The sequence below is a fragment of the Leptonychotes weddellii genome, chromosome 2, assembly GCF_054177405.1.
Source record: "Leptonychotes weddellii isolate Sample4059 chromosome 2, ASM5417740v2, whole genome shotgun sequence".
NCBI lineage: Eukaryota > Metazoa > Chordata > Mammalia > Carnivora > Phocidae > Leptonychotes > Leptonychotes weddellii.
In genome coordinates, this window is record NC_138370.1 from 50,361,668 (window position 1) to 50,383,393 (window position 21,726).

The 21,726-nt window shown below is 41.2% G+C and overlaps 1 protein-coding gene across 5 annotated transcripts in view; it reads right to left on the bottom strand.

Moving 5' to 3' along the window:
• Nucleotides 1-21,726, bottom strand: part of PALLD (palladin, cytoskeletal associated protein) — a 403,835-nt gene that overhangs the window by 253,304 nt on the left and 128,805 nt on the right. Inside the window, exon 1 of one of the 5 annotated variants that reach the window (XM_081812915.1) lies at nt 8,545-8,782. The exons of the other annotated variants lie outside the window; for them this stretch is intronic. The gene's annotated coding sequence lies outside the window, so the exon portion shown is untranslated. Of the gene's footprint in view, nt 1-8,544; nt 8,783-21,726 lie in introns of those variants that run through there. 5 annotated transcript variants of the gene reach the window in all.

The window sequence follows — 21,726 nt, forward strand, 5'->3', positions numbered from 1 at the left end:
CACAGGCGCCCCTTTTATTTTGTTTTTGATATTTATTTATTTATTTATTTTAAGATTTTATTTATTTATTTGAGAGAGAGAGAATGAGAGAGAGCACATGAGAGGGGGGAGGGTCAGAGGGAGAAGCAGACTCCCGCTGAGCAGGGAGCCCGATGCCGGACTCGATCCTGGGACTCCAGGATCGTGACCCGACCCGAAGGCAGTCGCCCAACCGACTGAGCCACCAGGCGCCCAACCTGATGCATTTAAAGAGCCTGTGCCTGTGGCGCGTGGGTGGCCCAGTCGGCTAAGCGTCTGCCTGTGGAGCAGGGAGCCTGCTTCTCCCTCTCCCTCTGCCTGCTGCTCTGCCTACTTGTGCTCTCTCTGTCAAATAAATAAAATCTCTAAAAAATAAAAATGGAAAATAGTCTATTCTAGAAAGCATAGTTTAAGAGAGGGTTTACTCAAATATAATCTACTGACACCTCAAGACCCTCTGAGGTGCTAGTTAAAATGGAGATTCCGAGGCTCCACTCAGGCTTCATGAATCAAGAGGACTTGGAGCCAGGGCCCCAGAATCTGCATTTTATAAGCATTCCTCCACCCTACCCACTCATGGGACTTTTAAGAATTCTAAGGTTTTTAAAACACTAAAATATGGTAAAGCGTAAGGACTTTAAAGACAGGAAACCTGAGTTCCAATCTTGGCTGTATGATCTTGGGAGTCATTTGACTCTACTGAGACTTAGTCCCTTCATCTGTAAAATGTAGATAATGTATTTCTTCAGAGGAGTTGCTTAAGCTAATGGAGATCAAAGTGGTCTGTAAATGTGAATGTTTGTAATTATCACATTTCTGAGCCAAAGTGAAATCTTGGAGACCCCCACCATTGTACGTGAGACAGATCTGGGCTTGGTTAGCTATCTCAGAATTGGCCAGTGTTTTGGCCTTAGCTGTGAGTCTCCTGGAAGGCTCTCCAGTGATCTCTTACTATAGCCAGCACTTATAACACTGTCTGATGGACAGTTTGAGGGCCTGGTGTCAGGAGGTAGACTGCTTGCTTTTCAGATCCTGGAGTCATGAGGGAGAAGTGCTTTGAGGAGCCAGACGTCTCAGGGGTCTACTTCTATATGGGTGAATTCCAGGGACGTTTAATGTGCTAAGCTACTTGGGATAGTAGCTGGGTTAAGAATTAAGAAGTAGAAGAATAGGATTAGAGTCCCAAATGAGTTGATGAATTGGAGAAATAGTCAATAACAAAGGAAAAAAACATTCAGTAGGAAAAGTTCCGAATGATACTTGGAGGAAATGATTATGATCACAAACATAGGCGAAGCAATGCCCAGCCAAATGAGGAAAATAAGCTGAACACAATCCAGCGAGGTTCGGCTGTCCCAGTTAAAACATGAGCGTGAAAGCTGGCCACACTGACTGAAGCACAGTTTGAAGGAACTGTGAGGTAATCGTCACTTTATCATACCTTTATGAGACCTCTTTGTCCAGTTCTGGACTTCACAGTTTGAGAGGCATGGAGTCCTTGGACATAGTTCAACAGATAGAAATAAAGATGATGAAATTGTTGGAGAACAAGAACTATGAGAAAAAGCAAAAAGATCTGGTATTATTTAACCTAGGGAAAGAAAGCTAAGAGGAGACTTAACTCTTCCCATCCATGAATTATAGCTGAGAGTGACCGATTGTTCTTTGTCTCCTGTTGAGGAGTAAAGAGGCTTCAGTTCAGCAGAAAGAATATAAGTTAAGGAAAGGAAAACCTTCCCTGTGATGAATGTTGAGGGTCTGAACAGGCTGCTGTAGCAAGACAAAGACTCGTTTCCAAACACTGACCAAGGGAACCCACCAGACAAGGGTATGTGGGGGTGGCAAAATGTTAATTTATACTATTTTTATAAAGTTGGAAGGAGAGATAATATTGACTAGATCTGGCATCAGCCCTGGCTCTGCCCCAGAGCTGTGATTTGGGGCAGGCAATTCTCCGGGCCTCAGTTTCCGCGTTTATAAAATGACCTCGGCTGCTTTCTTTCTCAGCGCTCACAATTCACATTCTATGATGTTCTAGAGTAATGTGGTAGGTGTATTTAACAGGTTAAAGGTTTCCTTCCAGTGAAGTGAAAACAGTAAACGTGCTGAGGGGTTAGGCATTTGATCTGGACTTGATGGGCTTATGTCACAGGTTGGGGTGGTGCAAAGTGTAGAGAGCTACAAGGTCCTTATGGGGGATTATCTGGTTCTGAAGGAAAGCTGAAGAGAATGCAGGATACTCCTGGGGAGGAACATGCCTGAAGCAGAAGGAGAGCATGAGGGATACCTATAAGCCACCTAGGAATAAGAACATGAGGGGCGTCTGGGTGGCTCAGTCGGTTAAGTGTCTGCCTTCGGCTCAGGTTATGATCGCAGGGTCCTGGGATCGAGCCCCGCATCGGGCTCCCTGCTCCTTGGGGAGACTGCTTCTCCCTCTCCCTCTGCCTGCCGCTCCCCCTACTTGTGCTCTCTCTCTCTCTCTCTCTGTGTCAAATAAATAAAATCTTTAAAAAAAAAAGAAAGAAAGAAAGGAGAACATGAAAAGGACAGAAGACTGGGGTATATAAATCAGGATAGGCTGATGAAGATGATGCCTTAGCTATTGGGCCCAGCCAAGCCCAAGGACCTGGTCTAGAGTCAACTCAGAGGCCAATCAAGCAACTGCCAGATCAATGCAACCTGAAACCAAGAACACTGGGTCTGTATTTGGGTAGGAAAGGCCCCAGTTCTAAAGGTCTGAAAGCACAGAGGCTTTGGAGCCAAACAGACTTGGTTTCCATTTTACCTCTGCCAATAATTATCCATGTGATCTTGGGCAATATGCTTATTCTTGTTAGAACATAATTTCCAGATAATAAAACAGGAGTAAGAAATCTACTTTATATATTTTGGTGAAGATTAAATACACGATTACATGCCTGACACATAGCAGGTACGGGAAAAACTTCTCTAATTCTGACTTGGGCCTGGGAATGGAATTAAGGCAGAATAACCAGAAACTTCAGTGACCTCATGATTCACAGAAAGGGGCTGCCACCTACGAATGATCCCGACTAACTTTCATAGCCTGTTCACCTATGTTCCTCCATCGATCCTTAGGAATAATTAACTTTAAAGTAAGTATTATTACCACCCCATTTCAAAGATAAGAAATTGAGGCTTAGAGTAGAAAATGCCTGTTCAAGCTCAGTAAGTTGTAGAACTGTGGTAGTCACTTACGCCTTCTGGCTCCAAAGTCATTGCCCTTTTTCCTGTTTCATGGGAGAGAAACAAGAAGAACACTGAGAAACTGGTGAGTATTTTAATATTATAATCAGGTTAGCTGAGTAATGTGAGCCTGGACTTATCATCTGGTCTAATTGCTGGTAGTTGTCCATTAACAGTCCTTTGTCTTTGAAAGGTTGTCAGACCCTCCCTGGTGCTCCAGACTGCAGAGAGCAGCGCTGTGAGGAAAGGGAGAAACTGAGGTGCAGCTCTCGACTCACAGGTTCCAAGGCACCAACTTCCCAGAGAAGCCTCTCCTCCCATCCTCATTCTGCCACCAACCTGGCAATACCAGCGGAGTCAGAACTAGATCCACACAGCTTTCTGTTGGTCCCATTTACTGAACGAAGGGGATTCTTCTGTTTGTATCTTCAAATAGAATCATTACCACTGATCTGCAGTCACCGTCTCCAGGAGCCCTTAATAAACTTTAAGATCATTACTGAGTCACTTAGCTCTTTTTTCCTCCTAGCGGAGTAACCACCTCTCTGATCTCTCCTTACAGAATTCCTTTCCAACCAGCAAAGCACGCCTGTGACTCTCATCTCCTACTTTAGACATTGATCCCAGGACTGGACGTTCACTTCTAGTGAGGCAAGAAGCGGTGCTCTTGAGCCCGAGAGAAGGGCTCTCCCCACCAGGTATTGACACTAGCTCCTCCTTCCTTTCCTACCCCAGAACGCACTCAGACACCCTCCAGGGCCTGTTCCTGGTCTAAGACACACATACATACCACCACCACCACCAACAACAACAAAAAAACAACACAAACAAAGACACACCAAAGGTCTGACATTTTCTTCTCAAAATAGTTTAGACAGTGTCCTCCTGGAGGCAAGGAGTGTGACTAAGTGATTTCTTAAAGTCCCTTCCAGCCAGTGATTCATCAGACATAGAATTTTAAGCTGGAATGGACCATTATATCCTGGGCCAAAGGCCTCATTTTTGCAAATAAGGAGAGGTCCACAGAGGTTAAGAGTTGTGGAGGCTGACTGCTGCAGTGGAAAAAGCACACATTTGAAGTTAGAAGTTTGGGACATGAGGCCAAACTTTACCAGTCACATACTGTGTGACCTTGACCAAGTCATTAACCTCTAGAGATTCAGTTCCCACAGCTGAAAAATGGAAAGAACGCTACCTACTCTACCTGCTTCTGAGTGTCATTCTGAGCATCTTATGGCATCACACTTATGAAGGACACGATAAATGTAGCCAACTGCTTTATTGATATGTTGCACTATTAAGTAGCTTGTTGAAGGTCACAAGGTGCCAAAACCAGGATCTTCGATTCCAATGTAGTTCAATATCCTTCATACCATGCTGCCTTCTTGACATTTTTCCAATTCTACAGTTAGAAGATTTTCTCATAAGCCACCACACTAATTTGATCTCCACATGCTTTCCTTTAAACCCCTGGATATGCACAGACTCAAACTGTGGGAATCCAGGCTGGCTCAGATGGATTATAGACCAGCAACCTTGTTGGGGAGGCCTCAAGCAGCCTTCCATGACCTCACAATTATGGCTCTCAGACCCTGGACTGATAGTTTCCGAGGGACTGGGGACATTCATGAGCTACCTTTCCCTGTAGCTCTACTAGCCAGTTTCATAACACCAAATTGGGTGCTGGAGATGGCTATCTGATGGTTTGTAATGGACTATTAGGCTATAGCATGTACCCTGAAGGCTGAAGTAGGAGAAGAGTGAGCCACAGAGTAAAGTGATAATACATACTTGAAGTTCACACTGGACAGAGATTCAGAAACTTGCTCAGTGGTTAACAGGTGACTTGCTGTGCCAATTTGTGTAGTCCACATAGAAGAGGCAGGAGATGTCAGCTTAGTTTCACAAACGAAGTGTGGGCCCAAGGGTTATGTGTTCCTATGGATTACTAATGGCAAGGACCACTGGGCTCTGAGCTCGATCATCACTATTAGTGCATTGGAAAAGATCAACTACATTTTATTTGGCCCCATTATTAATCACAGGGAATAAGGGTCCTCAGGTATAAAAATCATCTGTCTTAATCATCAAGAGATGGGCACACCCTGCCAGTACTGATATTTGGTGGCATGCTGGTCCAATGGGGTGGACTGGCCTGTGCCTTTCATAACCGATGCCTCCCCAATCTTGACATGGGATATCCTTCTTTCAGTTATTGAAGAGTTGAGTCTCTTCTTGGACAATGGTCTTTGGCCCTTGAAGAGCACAACAGAGAAAGCCTACTTTTCACTCTTTTCTTAGGCATAAGAAATGTTTCAAGCCTTCAGAAATAATGGTGAGATCAAGCCTACAGTAAGTATAGTTCTTTGCTCTAGGCAATAAAAAAGGGAAAAAGGCGGGGGAACACTGTGGGCCAGTTCAGCCAACAATTTCCATGTTAAAAAAAAAAGTTCAAGTTGGAGCCATGTGGTCTCAATAAAGTAGTAAAATATATTTTCTTTACCCTACACTTCATGTGCCCATAACCTTCCTTTTAAATCATCTCTAACCGGTCCCAAATCACTCTGACCGCAAATCATTTGGTGGCTTTGGTCTCCAGGCAATGGAATGTGCCGGAGTAGACGGGGAGTCGCTACCAAGGGTGCTCAGAGGGAGTTCCCACTCCCTCTGCTCAGGCACACAGACCCCAGCAAAGCCCTGAAAGGGTTCCGCGCTGAGATAGCACATGACATCATAGCTCAATCATTCAGGAAAAAACTGCAACGGCTGCAGAATAGCACAACATGCCACAAACCACAGTGGGCAGATAAAGCCGAAGAACAGCTTTTCTTAGGAAAACATTCATGAATACCAGGCAGCTGGCAGAGGCACGTTTAATTACATTTACAGAAACCCACTGCATCCGTCAACCCCACCATCTTTGGAGCTGGCCAACAAATGGGAAGGTCGCTAGAGCCCGTCTTCAAAACGAGAAAGCCAGGAGAGCTTGAAGTTTATGTCATTGCATTTCATAATGTGTATTACGACTAGATTTGACCCAGCTGTAAAATCGTTTGACAGGCTTTGAAAGGGTTTCCAAGTGAACTAGACCTTAATAGTAACCTTTCTCTAAATTTACAACTGGAGATTAAGAGCAGCCCAAGGTGTGAGAAATCAATTATTCAATTCATGATTAATTTAAGAGACACTGAGCTTGTCCAGGGCATAAACAAAACTCAAGCAACTGCCATCTGCCATCACATCAGAGGACGCAGTCTTGTCTTTTGCAAGTGCCACTGGAACTTTTGTTTATGTTTTTAAAAAGGAACTGTTCAAAGAGTTAAGTATAAGGACTTTGAAGGGATTGGTAAATGTGCCTTCAGGCATCTCAGGGAAACAAAGTTCAGCATGCACCAGTAAAGTATGATTAAAGCTCAAGAGAAAAAAAAAAACTGTCCAAATAAAATGCTTTAAAAAGAGTACTTAAGCATCATCTTATAATAATCGCTAAAGTAGGAGTTTGAAAGGAGACTGCAGAATCTGTGTGAGACATGAGGGATATGCCTGAAAAGTCTCGTGGACTTGTCTAATTTTAGCCCCAGAGAGCTATCACTGCTGCTAATTCTAGTCTGTGATTTCACCTAAGTGAAAGGAGATTTTCAATAGCAAAAAGAAAAGACCCAGCAAAACCACACAGCAAATAAACAACAAATGAAAACACTTCGGTGATCAAGGTAGGTCTTGGTACCTAAAGGAACAATGAAAAATTATATAGTAGCTAGTGACCACTAATATCTAATAGCCATAATCTTTTCAGAAACATGTTTTCTTATAGCCTGGTAACATATCTGGCAATAATCTTTTTCATCAGACACCCAAGGATAACTTTCCGTTTCAGTTGTGGGTAAGAGGAAAGCTCAAATGTATGCTCCGAATATCTTCATGTAACCTCTAAAACAATGGTCAGAGAAAATTCGAGGCTCTTGGGTTACTGAAAACAACCTGTTTGCCATTATGTGGGCAATTACAAGCTAGGACTTGCTTTTCAAAATTGCTGGGTTCAGCAGAGATTTCCCATGGATTTATCAGCAAAAGAAATAAACAAGCATTCCACTGAGCTCCACTTCGAAGTGTGAGAAGGGCTACTGAAAGTCTTTTTCATCAGGTGGACAAGAATTCAACTTAACGGACCAGGGCGTTAAGCCGCATTCCAGTATTGTGATGATTTTCTTCATAATCAGAAAGCTGAAAACAAACTTCAGCCCCCTTCTGAGGTGGTCCTCCTACTTGGCCCCTGCCACATACCACACCCACCCCTCTCTTTCATCAGTAGCCTACCGGTCAAGTGAGAGAGGGGACTTTAGCATCCCTGGAAAGCACAGGTGTCAGGCAGGGTCCTTATGTCTGTAGTGCAGGTAGACTGGGGGGAATCTCTTATTTGTAAAAGTCAGGTTGGTGACCTCTAGATTCGCTCATTTCAAGACTTCACCAAAACTGAATATTTATAAAACCGTAACAGCAATGCTTTCCATAAAACCTAATGGGGAATGTCAGTTTTCCACTTTAGTCTTTCCATGGTAGACGAGTCATCAGGAATGCATTCTTCCCTATTGTATTCTGCCTGCCACTTGTTCCCGGAGAATTACAGCCAACTGAATGCTAACGAAGACAGGGACCCCATCCAAAGGGCTTCGAGGAGAACAAGAGAAGGAGAATGTAGCATTTGATTTTGTTAGACAAAGGACTGCAATTAAGTGAAACCCAACAAAACAAACAAACGTTCAGGCAGCTGAAAAGCAACAGGTGTGAAAACGCCCAGATTTCTCATGGGAAAAATCACCAAAACCTTCCGTTAAAGTGTTTCCAGCTAAAATTCATTCAGCAACTGATCAGCGATTAGGCTGTCAGAGATTGCTCGCTCAGTAAAAAAAAAGTTTTCCTTTTACTTCAACCACGGATGGAGCAGATTACAAAGAAATTAGAAGGAACACAAACTCGGCGCAAACCGCTCCAGGCATATAAACGCCCGAAAGAGAAGCTTCTCTCAACGTATCATTTTTTAATGGATAAAAGGGGGGGAGGGGAATTCCACCTCCCGCCCCTCCCCCACCCCAACTCTTACAACAGAGAAGTCGCGCGGAGCAGAACCCACCACCCCCTCCCCCTAAGAGCGGTCCGAGCAAGAATTAGGAAAACCGTGGCGGAAGACGGTCTTCCGAGCCCAAGACAAGCAAACACCCAGCACAGTACGTTTCACTGGAGTACCTGCATGCCACTGCCGGGAAACGCTGCCAAGCAATCTTTCCTGCCCCTCTGCATGTATTTAATGCTCTCACTTACCAGTTGAGCAGGATACACGCTCTGCCCCTAAAAAAAAAAAAAAAATTCCCCTCTGGGGTCTTTCAGATCTCAGCTATTCCCAGCTTGCAACTTCGGAGCTCTGAATTTCAGTCTAGCTTGCAGACTACAACGGAGAAAACGAACGGGCAGCCGAGCTCCCCAAAGCCCGGCCCCTCGCAGGCAGGGAGGAAGACGTCTTGGCGTGCTGGGGCTCCGGGGAAGCCTCCAGGCGGCCAGGCCCCCGCGAGCAGGCTCGGTGCGAGGCGGCCCGACTGCAGCCGCGCCGAGTGCGCCGCGTCTCGCCGAGGGGCCGCGTGTGCGCGGTGCGCGTGTGTCAGAGAGGGGGCTGCTGGGGAGGGGGAGAGGGTGTGTCCTGGGGAGGAATGCCGCTAACTTCCACAAATAACACTGAGCGGGGATGAAGGGCGATGCAGCTCCCCTCGCTCCAAGCCCTTATCACACTTAGGAAGGCTTTGACTTTGGCCGGGGATGGGGATTGCAATCCCCCGTGGAGAAGGTAATAAGCAAGTTCCACCCACGGTTTCTAACGCCCGTTCAGCTGTGGTTTGAAGCATTTCCTAAAAACCTCGGTTCATTTAGTCAGCATCCAGTCTCTGAGGACACCTTGGGGGGGGGGGGGGGAATCCAGGTGGTAACTAGTAGTGAATTTGTAGTAGTTATAAAAGAAATCAATTTCCGTCTTACCCTTCCTCATATACCCTTTCACGCAGGAGGTATCTTTCAATTACACTATCTGCATTCTGGTGAATTGAATTGCTTTCTCTGATGCTGCCTTACTGTAAAGCTATAAATTAATTACTGCATTACACATGAAGCCCCTAGGAAAAGGAATGCTGAGAATAAATCTGGTTTTTGTTCTTTTTTATGTTGAACAAGGCTGCCATTAATCAAGTCTTTCCACCAACATCTAGGGAACAGACCCAAGATTGCGACTCCTTGAGAGATGAACATGTGCATATGTCTGGTTGTTCTACAGTCTCTCTTTGCAGCATTATGTCATAGTGACTCAGTTACCACACAGACAGACATAATGGAGAAACAATAGGAGAAACAAAACCAACTATTTAATAAAGACTTACCTACTTGCCAACTGTAACAGATTGTCAGACAGGGCCTAAATTTTAAACATTTTTAAAGATTATTTCACCACTTCCATTGTTTCCCCATCTTGGAATCACAGCATTGCTTGTCACTGGTCAGTCTGGGAAACAGAAACCCAGGACTGTATTTGGAAATTTAAGGAAGAAACTCATAAGGGACTCATGAAACTATTAATTTTAACATAGCATGTAAAATGTCAAAGGCATGACAGATTCTTGAAGTCAATTAGAAAACATCAGAAAGTGTGTTCCAGAAATAGAATAATCTTGAGAGGTCCAAAATAGAGATAGTGCAAAAAATATTTTTTGAAATGGAAATAAAATGTTGAGAGTTTAGTATATATCTTTAGTTTATTATCCTGAGGAAGGGATGGGTCATGAAATATTGAATTTTTTTCTCACTTATTAAGTTTCCTCCTTCCTTTGAGAATCCATGTAAAGTTAGTAAGGATGAGTTTGCTTTTCAAACTGAAAATATTCTGGGTTTGGCAGATTCAGTCCCTTTTGTGTCATTAGGTCCTTTTATTTGTTAACTACATTTATAGAGTTCTGCTAGAGTCACTGAATAACAATTAAATGCTTTTGTTTGTCTGAAAGGCATCAGTGTAAAGCAGGGTGGCCTTATTGGGTGGGTGTCTCTAAGATACATTTCAAGTCCTAACCACATTTCTCCTCTCCAGCAAGGGGTGTTAGAACAATCCTCTGTGAATTAGGGGAAACATTTTATTGATTAAAATGCCAAGGCAAGGTGGCGCCTGGGTGGCTCAGTCGTTAAGCGTCTGCCTTCGGCTCAGGTCGTGATCCCAGAGTCCTGGGATCGAGCCCCGCATCGGGCTCCCTGCTCTGCGGGAAGCCTGCTTCTCCCTCTCCCACTCCCCCTGCTTGTGTTCTCTCTCTCGCTGTGTATCTCTCTCTGTCAAATAAATAAACAAAATCTTTAAAAAAAAAAAAATGCCAAGGCAAAAGCAGAAGGAAAAATGGGGCCCGGAGGGGGGGTGGTGGTGGTGGTTCAGTATGTGATCCCCATGAGCACAAAGACCTCAGCATCCCTTTCAACTGCCTTTGCTAAAACTCTGAACATTTTTGAAGTCTGAAATTTACTTGAAGTATCCAACATGCTTAAATATCTTAGTCAAAGACGATATCCCTTTCTCGTGGCTCTGTGTGCAGATGAGACCGAAGGGAAAATGAATTTTCTGCAGTCCTTCCACATAGTATACAAAAGGAGGCTACCTTTTGGGTTGCACCTATTAGTGGTGCCAAATGTTCCTGGAAATTGCTTTTTGTTTCTAGGATCTGCCTACTTGCTTGTGTCCCAAATGTGAGAAATATTCCAGTGTTGAATGTTCAGTGGAGTTTCTTGGGTTAGGAGAGGGAGTGGTAACAGCGTTCTCACTGTGTGTGGTCCATAGAGCACCTGTCTCAGAAGTGGGGGAGGGGAGCTTGTTGAAAATGTAAATTCTCTGGGCCCTACTCAGAGCCGTTGAATTAGGATCTTTTGGTCTGGGGGCTATGACACTACTGTGAGTGTGTGTGTGTGTGTGATTGAATGTTTTGAATAAGTAATATATTCACATAATTTGAATAAAGGTATATACTCTGCAGTCTCCTTCCTACCACTGTTTCCCATATGTCTAGTCCATACAGCTCCTCCAAGGCAACCACTGATAATAGTTTTTTTCTGTAGACTTTCAGGTTTCTTTATGCACATATCTGCAAATATAAATCCTTACTTTTTTCCCCTTTATTTCTTAAAAATACTGTAAAATACTGTATGCAGAACAGTTGCTGTCCTTTACTTTGCTCCTTCACTTAAATATACTTTAGGATCTTTTTCTGTATCATACATTCAATTATTCATTCATTTAGAGACAAACCCTTGTTATGCACCTACTATATGCCAAGTACTGTCATGCTGTGGTTACAGATATGGACAAAATTGACAAACATTTCTACCCCATAGCATTTATATCTTGGGAGACAGTGCATCAAGCAGACAATAAACATAACAAGAAAATTATATATTGTGTTGGAATATAATTAGAGCAATTGAAAAACTAGAGCAAGACAGCAGGGATTGGGAATATCAGGTAGCAGGTTTTAATTTAATTTAATTTAATTTTATTTTTATTTTTTTTAAAGATTTTATTTTATTTATTTGAGACAGAGAGAATGAGAGGGAGGAGGGTCAGAGGGAGAAGCAGACTCCCCGCCGAGCAGGGAGCCCGATGCGGGACTCGATTCCGGGACTCCAGGATCATGACCTGAGCCGAAGGCAGTCGCTTAACCGATTGAGCCACCCAGGCGCCCCAGGTTTTAATTTTAAATGGAGTGGTCAGAGGTGGCCTTATTGAGAAAATGACATGTAAGCAAAGACTGATGTCAATGAGAGAGTGAGCTTTGGAATTATGTGCAGAGTATGTGATCCAGACAGGGATCAGCTAGTGCAAAGGCCCTGAGGTGGGAGTATGACTAGCATATTTAAGGCAAAGAGGCCAGTGTGACTGGAACAGAGAAGGTGAGGCAGAATGTCATAGGGGGTCAGAAAGGCAAGAGGGGGGCAGGATAGGATAGGATATTATAAGCCAGTGTAAGGATTTTGGTTTTTACTCTTAAAGCAATGGACAGCCACTGGAGGGTCTTAAGAGGAGGAGAAACATGATACAATTTACGTACATATCCGCACACAGAAAACATGCTCATGATTAATGTTATATAGTATTCCCTTGGATAAATACACTGTAATTTTATTCAATCAGGACGCAACTGATAGAGATTTGGGTTGGTTCCAATATTTTGCTATTAAACTTCCACGTATGATATTTTACACTTGTGCAAGTATATCTATGGTATTAACTTCCACAAGTGGGATTATTGAATTGTGTATTTCTAATTTTGAAAGATATAGTCAAATTGCCCTCCAAAAGCCTAAACCGATTGACACTCCCACTAACAATGTTGACTAGTTTTTGTTTTCCCACAGCCTTGCCAACAGAGTGTATAATCAAACTTCTGGGTATTTGCCAATCTGATAGGTGAAAATGATGTCTCAAGATAGTTTGACTTGCATTTCTCTGATTTTGAGTGAGGTTGAGCAACTTTTTCTTACGTTTAGGAGCCAATTCTGTTTGCTTTGTTGTGGCCTCTCTGTTATACTTTGCCCATATTTTATGGGGTTCTTGGCCTTTTTCTTGACAGACTTATTTAAAGTTCATTACATATGAAGGAGATCATCTCTTTGGGTTCTGAGCTGCAGACTGTTTTCTCTTGTCATTTGGCTTTTGACTTGGCTTATGGTACCCTTTGACATGCAAAAGTTTCTAATTTTTATGTAGTAGGAGAAAAGTATATAGGAAGGCCTTTTCTATATCATCTACTCTGATAATTTTATTTTTTTACATTTAGATATTTGGCAGATTTGTATTTTATCCTGGTTTAATTTACGAAGTATTAAGATATGGAACCTGCTTGATTTTGCTCCAAGTAGTGATCCAGTGTACCCCACTACCACTTTTTAAAACAATAATTTTTTAAAAATGTAACTGTGGTAAAAAGCAGCTAACATAAAATTGACCATCTCGATCATTTTTAAGTGTTCAGTTCAGAGATATCAAGTATACTCATGTTGTTGTGCAGCAGATTTCTAGAACTTTTCATTTTACAGCCTGAAACTCTATACCCACTGAACAACAACTCCCTATTTCCCTCTCTCTCCAGCCTCTGGCAATCACTGTTCTACTTTCTGTTTCTATGAACTTGATTACTTTAGACACCTCATATAAATGGAATCATTTTTGTGACTGGCTTACTTCACTTAGCATAATGTCCTCAAAGTTCATCCATGTTGGGGCATGTGACAAGATTTCCTTGCTGTGAAAGGCTAAATAATATTTCACTGCATGTATAAAGCACATTTTCTTTATCCCTTCATTTGTTGATGCATTTGGATTGCTTATACCTCTTCGTTATTGTAAATAATGCTGCTATGAACATCAGTGAGTACATATCTACTTGAGGTCCTGCTTTCAATTCTTTTGGATATATATCCAAAAGTGGAATTGCTGCATTATATGGTAAGTCTGTTTGTCATTTTTTGAGGAATTTCCATACTGTTTTCCACAGAAGCTGCACCATTTTACATCCCCACCAATAGTGCAGGCAGATGCCAATTTTTCCACATTCTCATCAACACTTTGTTAACATGTTCTTTTCTTTCTTTTCTTTAATTTTCTCTCTCTCCTTTCCTCTCTCCCTCCCTCTCCCTTTCTTTCTTCCTTTCTCTCTTTTCTTTCTTTCCTTCTTCCTTCCTTCCTCCCTCCCTCCCTCTCTCTCTCTCTTTCTTTCTTTCTCTTTCTTTTTCTTTCTTGATAGTGTCTCTCCTAATGGGTATGAGGTGATATCTCTTGGTTTTAATTTGAATTACTCTAATTTGTTTTCAGATTTTTATTAAAATTCTAGTTAGTTAACATACAGTGTAATATTAGTTTCAGGTGTAGGATTTAGTGATTCATCACTTATATACAACCTCCAGTGCTCATCACAAGTGCCCTCCTTAATACCCATCACCCATCTAGCCCATCCACCCCCCACCTCCCTCCATGAATTTCTCTAATTATTAACGGTGTTGAACATCTTTTCATATGCTTATTGGCCATTTGAATATCATCTTTGGAGAAATGTCTATTCAAGTCCTTTGTGCATTTTAAAATCAGGTTATTTGTGGGGTTTTTTGTTGAATTGTAAGAATTTTTTATATAGGGACGCCTGGGTGGCTCAGTCATTAAGTGTCTGCCTTCGGGTTGGGTCATGATCTCAGGGTCCTGGGGTTGAGCCCCATGTAGGGCTCCCTGCTCAGTGGGGGGAGTCTGCTTCTCCCTCTGCCTCTGCCCTCCCCCTGCTTGTGCTCTCTCTCTCTGACAAATAAATAAATAAAAATCTTTAAAATAAATAAATTTTTTTAAAAGAATTTTTTTTATATCTGATACTAACCCATTGTCAGATATATGATTTGCAAGTAATTTCTCCTATTCCATAGGTTGGCTTTTCACTCTGTGGGTTGTGTCCTTTGATGCACAGAAGTTTTTAAGTTTGATGTATTCCCACTTGTCTATTTTTATTTCTGTTGCCTATGCTTTGCCTTACTATCACTTTATAATAGTAATCTTCTACCTACTGTTTTGAGATGTATATTTTTAACATGTATTAAATTCCTATATATAGTTGGGCCTATTTCTGGACATTTTATTCTGTTTTCTTGGTTGATCTTTTAGTTTCAGTGCCACCACCACACCGTTTTAATTATTGAGGCTTTTAATTTTAATATCTAGTGAGCCTAATCCTCTCATTGTTCTTCTCTCTCAGAGTTTCCTGTTTTTCCTTTTTTGTTTATTTTTTCACATGAACTTCAGAGTAAACAAACAATGAGTATTTTTATTACTAGAATTGCATTTAGATAATTAACAGAGAGAATCAACATCTTTATGTTGTCAAGTTTTCCTAGCCAAGAAAAAGGTAGATCTTTCTATTTGTTCAAATCTTATTTTGTGTCCTTCAGCAATGTATTATGGTTTTATTCACATGTGTTCTGCAACATTTATTGTTACAGTTATTCTTAGGTGCTTTATCCTTTTATTATTATTATAAATGGGGTCTTTTCTCTCCTTACATCTTCTTACTGGATATAATTAATTAACTATAGTACATTCACTTTGTACCATTTATCTAACTAAATTCTCTTACTGTTTGTAAATATTTCTCAATTCTCTAATATATAATAATTTCTAACTATATAATAATATCATCTAAAAATAAAGATTAACTTTCTGCTTTCCAATTTTTATGCTCTTGTTTTCTACTTTCATTGTCTATTAAATCTAGTACAATGTTAAATAACAGTAATGATTGTGGGCATTCTTGTCTTATAGTTGGTTTTAATGGAAACGCCTCCAGTGTTTTCCCAGTAGGCACGGTATGGGCTTTGGGCTGGGAATGATATATTTTATTACTCTAAGAAAGTGTTTATCTATCTTTATTTCATTGAGACCTTTTTCTGGGGTTAAGTATGATTATTGGCTTTTGTCCAAATGTTTCTTTCTAGGTTCTTTAGAAATGATCCTATAACTTTTCTCCTTAGATCTATTAATTTGATGGACTATAATGAATTCCTTAGTAATGAATTATCCTTGCATTCCTGTAATAAACTCCACTTTGTCATGGTGATTTTTCTAATGTGTGGGTAGATGCTATTTGCTAATATTTTATTTATAATTTTTCCATTTATATCCAAGTGAGATTTTGATAACAATTTTTTGTTTCATTGCATCATGATCAGAGAATATTGTCCATAATATTTCTATTTTTGGAATCAATGGACTTTTTCTTTGTGGTCTAATTTATAGACATTTTTCATGAATGTTCCTCAGTCACCTAAAAAAAATACCGGTGTCTATGTTTTCAGGATACAGAGTTAAACAACATATTTTATTATCAGTTTTGATATTAACATCTTCTTTGAACTTCAGGTATTTTGACTTTCTCATAGACTGAGTTTACATTTCTGTATATTTTTCCTCGCATCTTCTGTAATTTCTGCTTTGTACAATGGTTTCTATGTTATTTGGTGACTCTATATTCATAATTATTACAGCTTCATTTTGAGTTTTATTGCTTTGCATTACCAAGTGCCCATTTCCTTATTTATTTGCTGGCTCAAATTCTACCTTATCTGCGAACAGGGTCATACCCGTACTTTATTTTCAGTTCCCTTTGCCTCGTGTGTCTTTCCTTACTCTTTGATACTCATACGCCCTGAATCACTTTGATGTACTGCGTACCTTACGTACAGGGCTCCATTCTGTGACATAGTCTACTGCCTCTATTCTTGCTTGCGCTGGACCTGCCCCAGGCATTGCCAAACAGTGACAGAGCTGCCTGGCACTGTTCTCCAGGTGAGCCCTTCATCTTTAGGGAGAGAATTTTTCTTGATGCTTTGTGAGACCCCCACACCCAGTTCGCTTACATGAGTGCTAGTTCATGGACAGAATGTTTGTATCCATTAATTTAGGCTTACAGTCACAGTAGTTTTTTAAGAGTTCCTTTTATTTCTCTAATAGAGTAAATTTAAACAACTGCTTCCAGATTCAGCCTTAGAATGATTATTTTGGTGGTGATACAAATAATACCTTCCTTATTTGGGCAGCCTGACACATGATATCTCTGGATATTCATAGTAATACTGAGTTCGGAAGAGCAGGTATCTTTATTAAACAGATAGGAGATATTGAGATGAGGTTTCTCAAAATTTTATCTCCTCATCATTTCTTACACAAGGAGACAATTCAGCTTTCTGAGACGCTACTGAAAGACCTTGACGTGGGAGGGATGTTTCCTAGTGCCCAAAGGACAAAGTTTCAAGTTAATAATAAGTAAAGTGATGGTAGATTTAATTCTCTTCTGAAAATGCTAACGTTGAAACACTGGAGGGTTTACTTAGGGAGGTCATGGAATCTACCTTTCTGGGAAAACTTTAAAAATAATCTCTTTTGGGGGGCGCCTGGGTGGCTCAGTCATTAAGTGTCTGCCTTCGGCTCAGGTCATGATCCCAGGGTCCTGGGATTGAGCCCCGCATCGGGCGGGCTCCCTGCTCCGCAGGAGGCCTGCTTCTCCCTCTCCCATTCCCCCTGCTTGTGTTCCAGCTCTCGCTGTGTCTCTCTCTGTCAAATAAATAAAATCTTAAAAAAAAAAAAAAAAAGGTAATATAATGAAGGAGCGCCTGGGTGGCTCAGTCTCAGCTCAGGTCATGATCCCGGGCTCCGCATCGGGCTCCCTGCTTGGCGGGAAGCCTGCTTCTCCCTCTCCCACTCCCCCTGCTTGTGGTCCCTCTCTCACTGTGTCTCTCTCTGTCAAATAAATAAAATCTTTAAAAAAAAAAAAATCTCTTTTGGACAGTTTGAGTGTGGTCCTGCCCAAAGGCACTGGTACCAGTCAAACGTCTGGTGTCTTTTTCCTCCAGAACACTCACCAAGAATATCTCAGGGATCTGGATGATTCATTTTCAAACTTAAGCCCCAGAAGTATGATCTGTCAGGAGATTGTTATCAATAATATTTAGATTTAAAAGCATAAATCATTTATGTAACAAGAGGCTACCTAATGTAGAAATTTAAGTAAGGACCCAATACAGCATAATAATGCCACTTCTCTTTTGGGGTTAGGGACAAGGAGATTACAATCAACTTCAAATTGCCTTATGGTAAAGGAAACATAAGAATTTCCACATTTCTTTTTCTGGACTGAAAGAAACATGGTAAAGGAGGAAAATACACGAAAATCTTTCACATTGAGACATTTTAGGATTACCTTTTCTTCTAACCAGAAATCCCCAAGTTGTCCTAAGATTCAACATCTGAATCATGCTGACTAGTGAGACATTGTTTGAGCAAGACTGGAATTCTGAACATTCTTAGAGGCTTCATAAAAATCCCAAAATGATGGACAAATGCTTATGTTGTGGTCATGCAAAGAAAAGCCCCCTCGTGATTTGGGATTGAGTTGGTTCATTTTATATTTATAGTATCCACACCAAAGGAATGTGGAATTTGGCATGGGGAGAGGATGGGGAAGTAGGAGAAAAGTAAGGAATGGAGACCAGGTTTTGTCTGTTTGCAAGGGTGTATGTTTTGACCTAGAGCCTATGGGGTACAGAGAGAGGGAATGTTTGATAGTTTAGTTAGTTTGTTTTTAAAGCAGAATCTTCTTCAGGTCTCTAGTGCGGGAGAATGACTGAAATAATTTTTTACTTTCCTTGTTAGCAGCACCATCTGTTTACAATGAAAGCTTGGCTTCTACGTTGGCCCAAATAAAAGCCCTAGGGTGCCCATATAAGTCAAATGGATAAAGCATGTGTTCACAGACCTGAAGAATCACCCTCCCATGCCTGCACAGGGCTTTCATGGTAGATTTACACAGCATCTTATCCCTACATTAATTCAAGATGATAAGCTTCTGAGAAGCAAAGGTGGGTCATAGGTCACTGCAATTCACAGTCCAGGCAGCTCATGTGCCACCGAACAAAATGATGGACCTCTTGGGTCACACTTGCCAAGAGAGAGGTTGGCAAGTGGCAAAAGAGCCATCCCTTTCACTACTGTCATGGGATTCTTATACATTTGGGGTAGGGACTTAGACACCAAAACAAGGGAATAAAGAAATACAGTTCTCTGCATAATTGCTAAAATTGGACCTCAGTTCTAGATAAAAAGGTGTGTTTCCATAAACAGCAAAGGATAAGGTAAATGAACAAGAGAAAAACGTCTAGTACCCAAACATCAAGCCCGGGGTGAAGGGTGGAAGCTGGAAGGCTGAGAAGTTGAAAATAGAAGCCAGGCATCCTGCCTTTCTCATTCTGCTTTGTGTTTTATCATTGCCGCCAAGTGGAGTTTTGAGGCTCTCTACCTGGAGGCCAGGGGTTTTCTCACTTTCCCCAGAAATACACTTTGGATAAGGATTTATAGGACAATTACAAAAGCGAATAAACTGTAAGTCTTGAAAAATGTTGGTAGTGATGAGAGAAGTTTCACATAACAATGTTATTTGCATGCCATTAGATAAATCAAGTGTTTATTGAACCCAGCCTCTGCTGGATTATCTGATGGAAGGCCCAGGGCTAAACTTTCAGAGGTTTATCAATGGCTGGGGAAGAGGAAAAAAAAAAAACACAAAACAAACCCATATGCATTTGAAACAGCTGCAGTATAATTAAGTATGTACAGACATACCTCGGATTCGGTTCCAGACCATTGCAATAAAGCGAATATCATAATAAAGCAAGTCAAATGAAATGTTTGGTTTCCTAGTGCATGTAAAATTTATGTTTACATTATACTGTAGTCTAATAAGTGTGCAATAGCATTATGTCTAAAAAAAACCAATATACCTACCTTAATTTAAAAATTCTTATTGCTAAAAGAGAGCTTACCATCATCTGAGCTTTTAGCAAGTTACGATCTTTTTGCGGGTGGAGGGTCTTGCCTTGGTGTTGATGGCTACTGACTGATCAGGGTGGTAGTTACTGAAGGTAGGGGTGGCTTAGCAATTTCTTAAAATAAGACAGCAAGAAGTTTGCCACACTGACAGACTCTTCCTTTCATGAATGATTTCTCTGTAGCACGCAATGCTGTTTGATAGCATTTTACCCACAGTAGAACGTCTTTGAAAATTGGAGTCAGTCCTCTCAACCCCTGCCTCTGCTTTATCAACTAAGTTTTTGTAATATTCTGAATCCTTTGTTGTCATTTCAACAATCTTCATAGCATCTTCACCAGAAGATTCCATCCCAAGAAGCCACTTTCTTTGCTCATCCATAAGAAACAACTCCTCATCCATTAAAGTTTTATCATGAGATTGCAGCAATTCAAGTAAAGTAAGAATGAAAATAATCTGAAACATCGTAAGAATTACCAAAATGTGACACAGAAATACAGAATGGACAAATGATGTTGGGAAAATGGCACCCATAGGTTTGCTCAACGCAGGGTTGCCACAAAACCTCAATTCGTAAGAAATGCAGTATCTGCAAAAGTGCAATAGAGAAAGGATAGTAAAACTAAATATGCTTGTATCTGTTAGTCTGGAATGTGGCTCTCAAGTTATGTGGATCAGACTCAAATGGATCTTGATAAAATGCAGATTCTTGGCTCCACCACTTGGATTCAGAAGGTCAGGGCATGGACCAAGGATTTGGATTTGAAACCAGAATGCTTGGTGACTTGACGCAAATGGACATCAGAACTTACTTGGAGAATCGCTAGTTTAGAATATTGTATTACCTTATTAAAAAAGAGAAGTAAAATAGCATTTGTTGAGTTTTTACTACCTGTAGTTTTTGTAAACACTGTATCATTGAATTCTGACAAAAAGTTCTGTGAGGACAGTTTAGTCAGGAATTTAGTCTGGGTCTGCATCTGAAGTCTGGACTCTTCTGTTGGCAAGTGTGTTGTTGCCTCTTCCACAGATGGGAGAAAGTCAGGGTGTGCAGGGGTGGCCTATATAGCCTGGGCGTGGTGTTTCTTGTCTCAGCCTGCCTCCTTTAAACCGGCCTCCAAATGGCCCCCATGATCGAGCAAATGCAAATCTGGCCATGGCATAACATTACACTATCTTTATTACACTGTGGTTTACTTTTTCATTGAGCAGTATAATTAAACATCTTTTTGGTTGGGTTCCCTGAATTTTGGCCCATTGGAGGACATTTTTTGGAACTGCCATTAGGGTAAAAAAGAAATTTAGAAGCATTAATTAAGTCTATTGACTACATTGTTAACATGGAACTAGGGTGGTTTATGTCTTAGATTCAGTTAATTTTGCTCTCTTCCAGGGCAGCAGGCTGTGTGTTTCATCCACTAGCTTTCTCGAACATTCATACTTAGAGTCAGGAAAATGTGTGGATGGATTTGCACAAAATCATCTGCCCATGGTTAGGAGAACTATACTTCAACATATTTTTGTTTGAGACTAAGTTTGGTTCCAGGTACATCCGATGTTCTTGAAAACTTGCAGTGCAGAAGCTGAGGCCTGGGGTGGCCCTGGACCCCTGGATTCTGTTCTTTTTTGTTGTTATTGTTCTTTTAAGAAATCCATTAGCAACAGGAGATTCAGAAGTGTCCGTTCAACCTAATCAGACTTCTCAAACATTGTATGTGTGAGATAACCCTGGAGCTTCTTATAAATACACATTCCCGGGGCACCTGGGTGGCTCAGTTGTTAAGTGTCTGCCTTTGGCTCAGGTCATGATCCCAGGGTCCTGGGATCGAGCCCCACATGGGGCTTCCTGCTCAGCTGGAAGCCTGCTTCTCCCTCTCTTGCTCCCCCTGCTTGTGTTCCCTCTCTCGCTGTGTCCCTCTCTGTCAAATAAATAATATAAATAAAACCTTTAAAAAATAATAAATAAATAAATACACATTCCCTAATCATTCTCATCCCTTACTATTAAGCACCATAGATTGAGATGGTTCTACTGGAAGATCTCCCACTGCAATGTGAGAAATAGCATTCCCCAGACTTC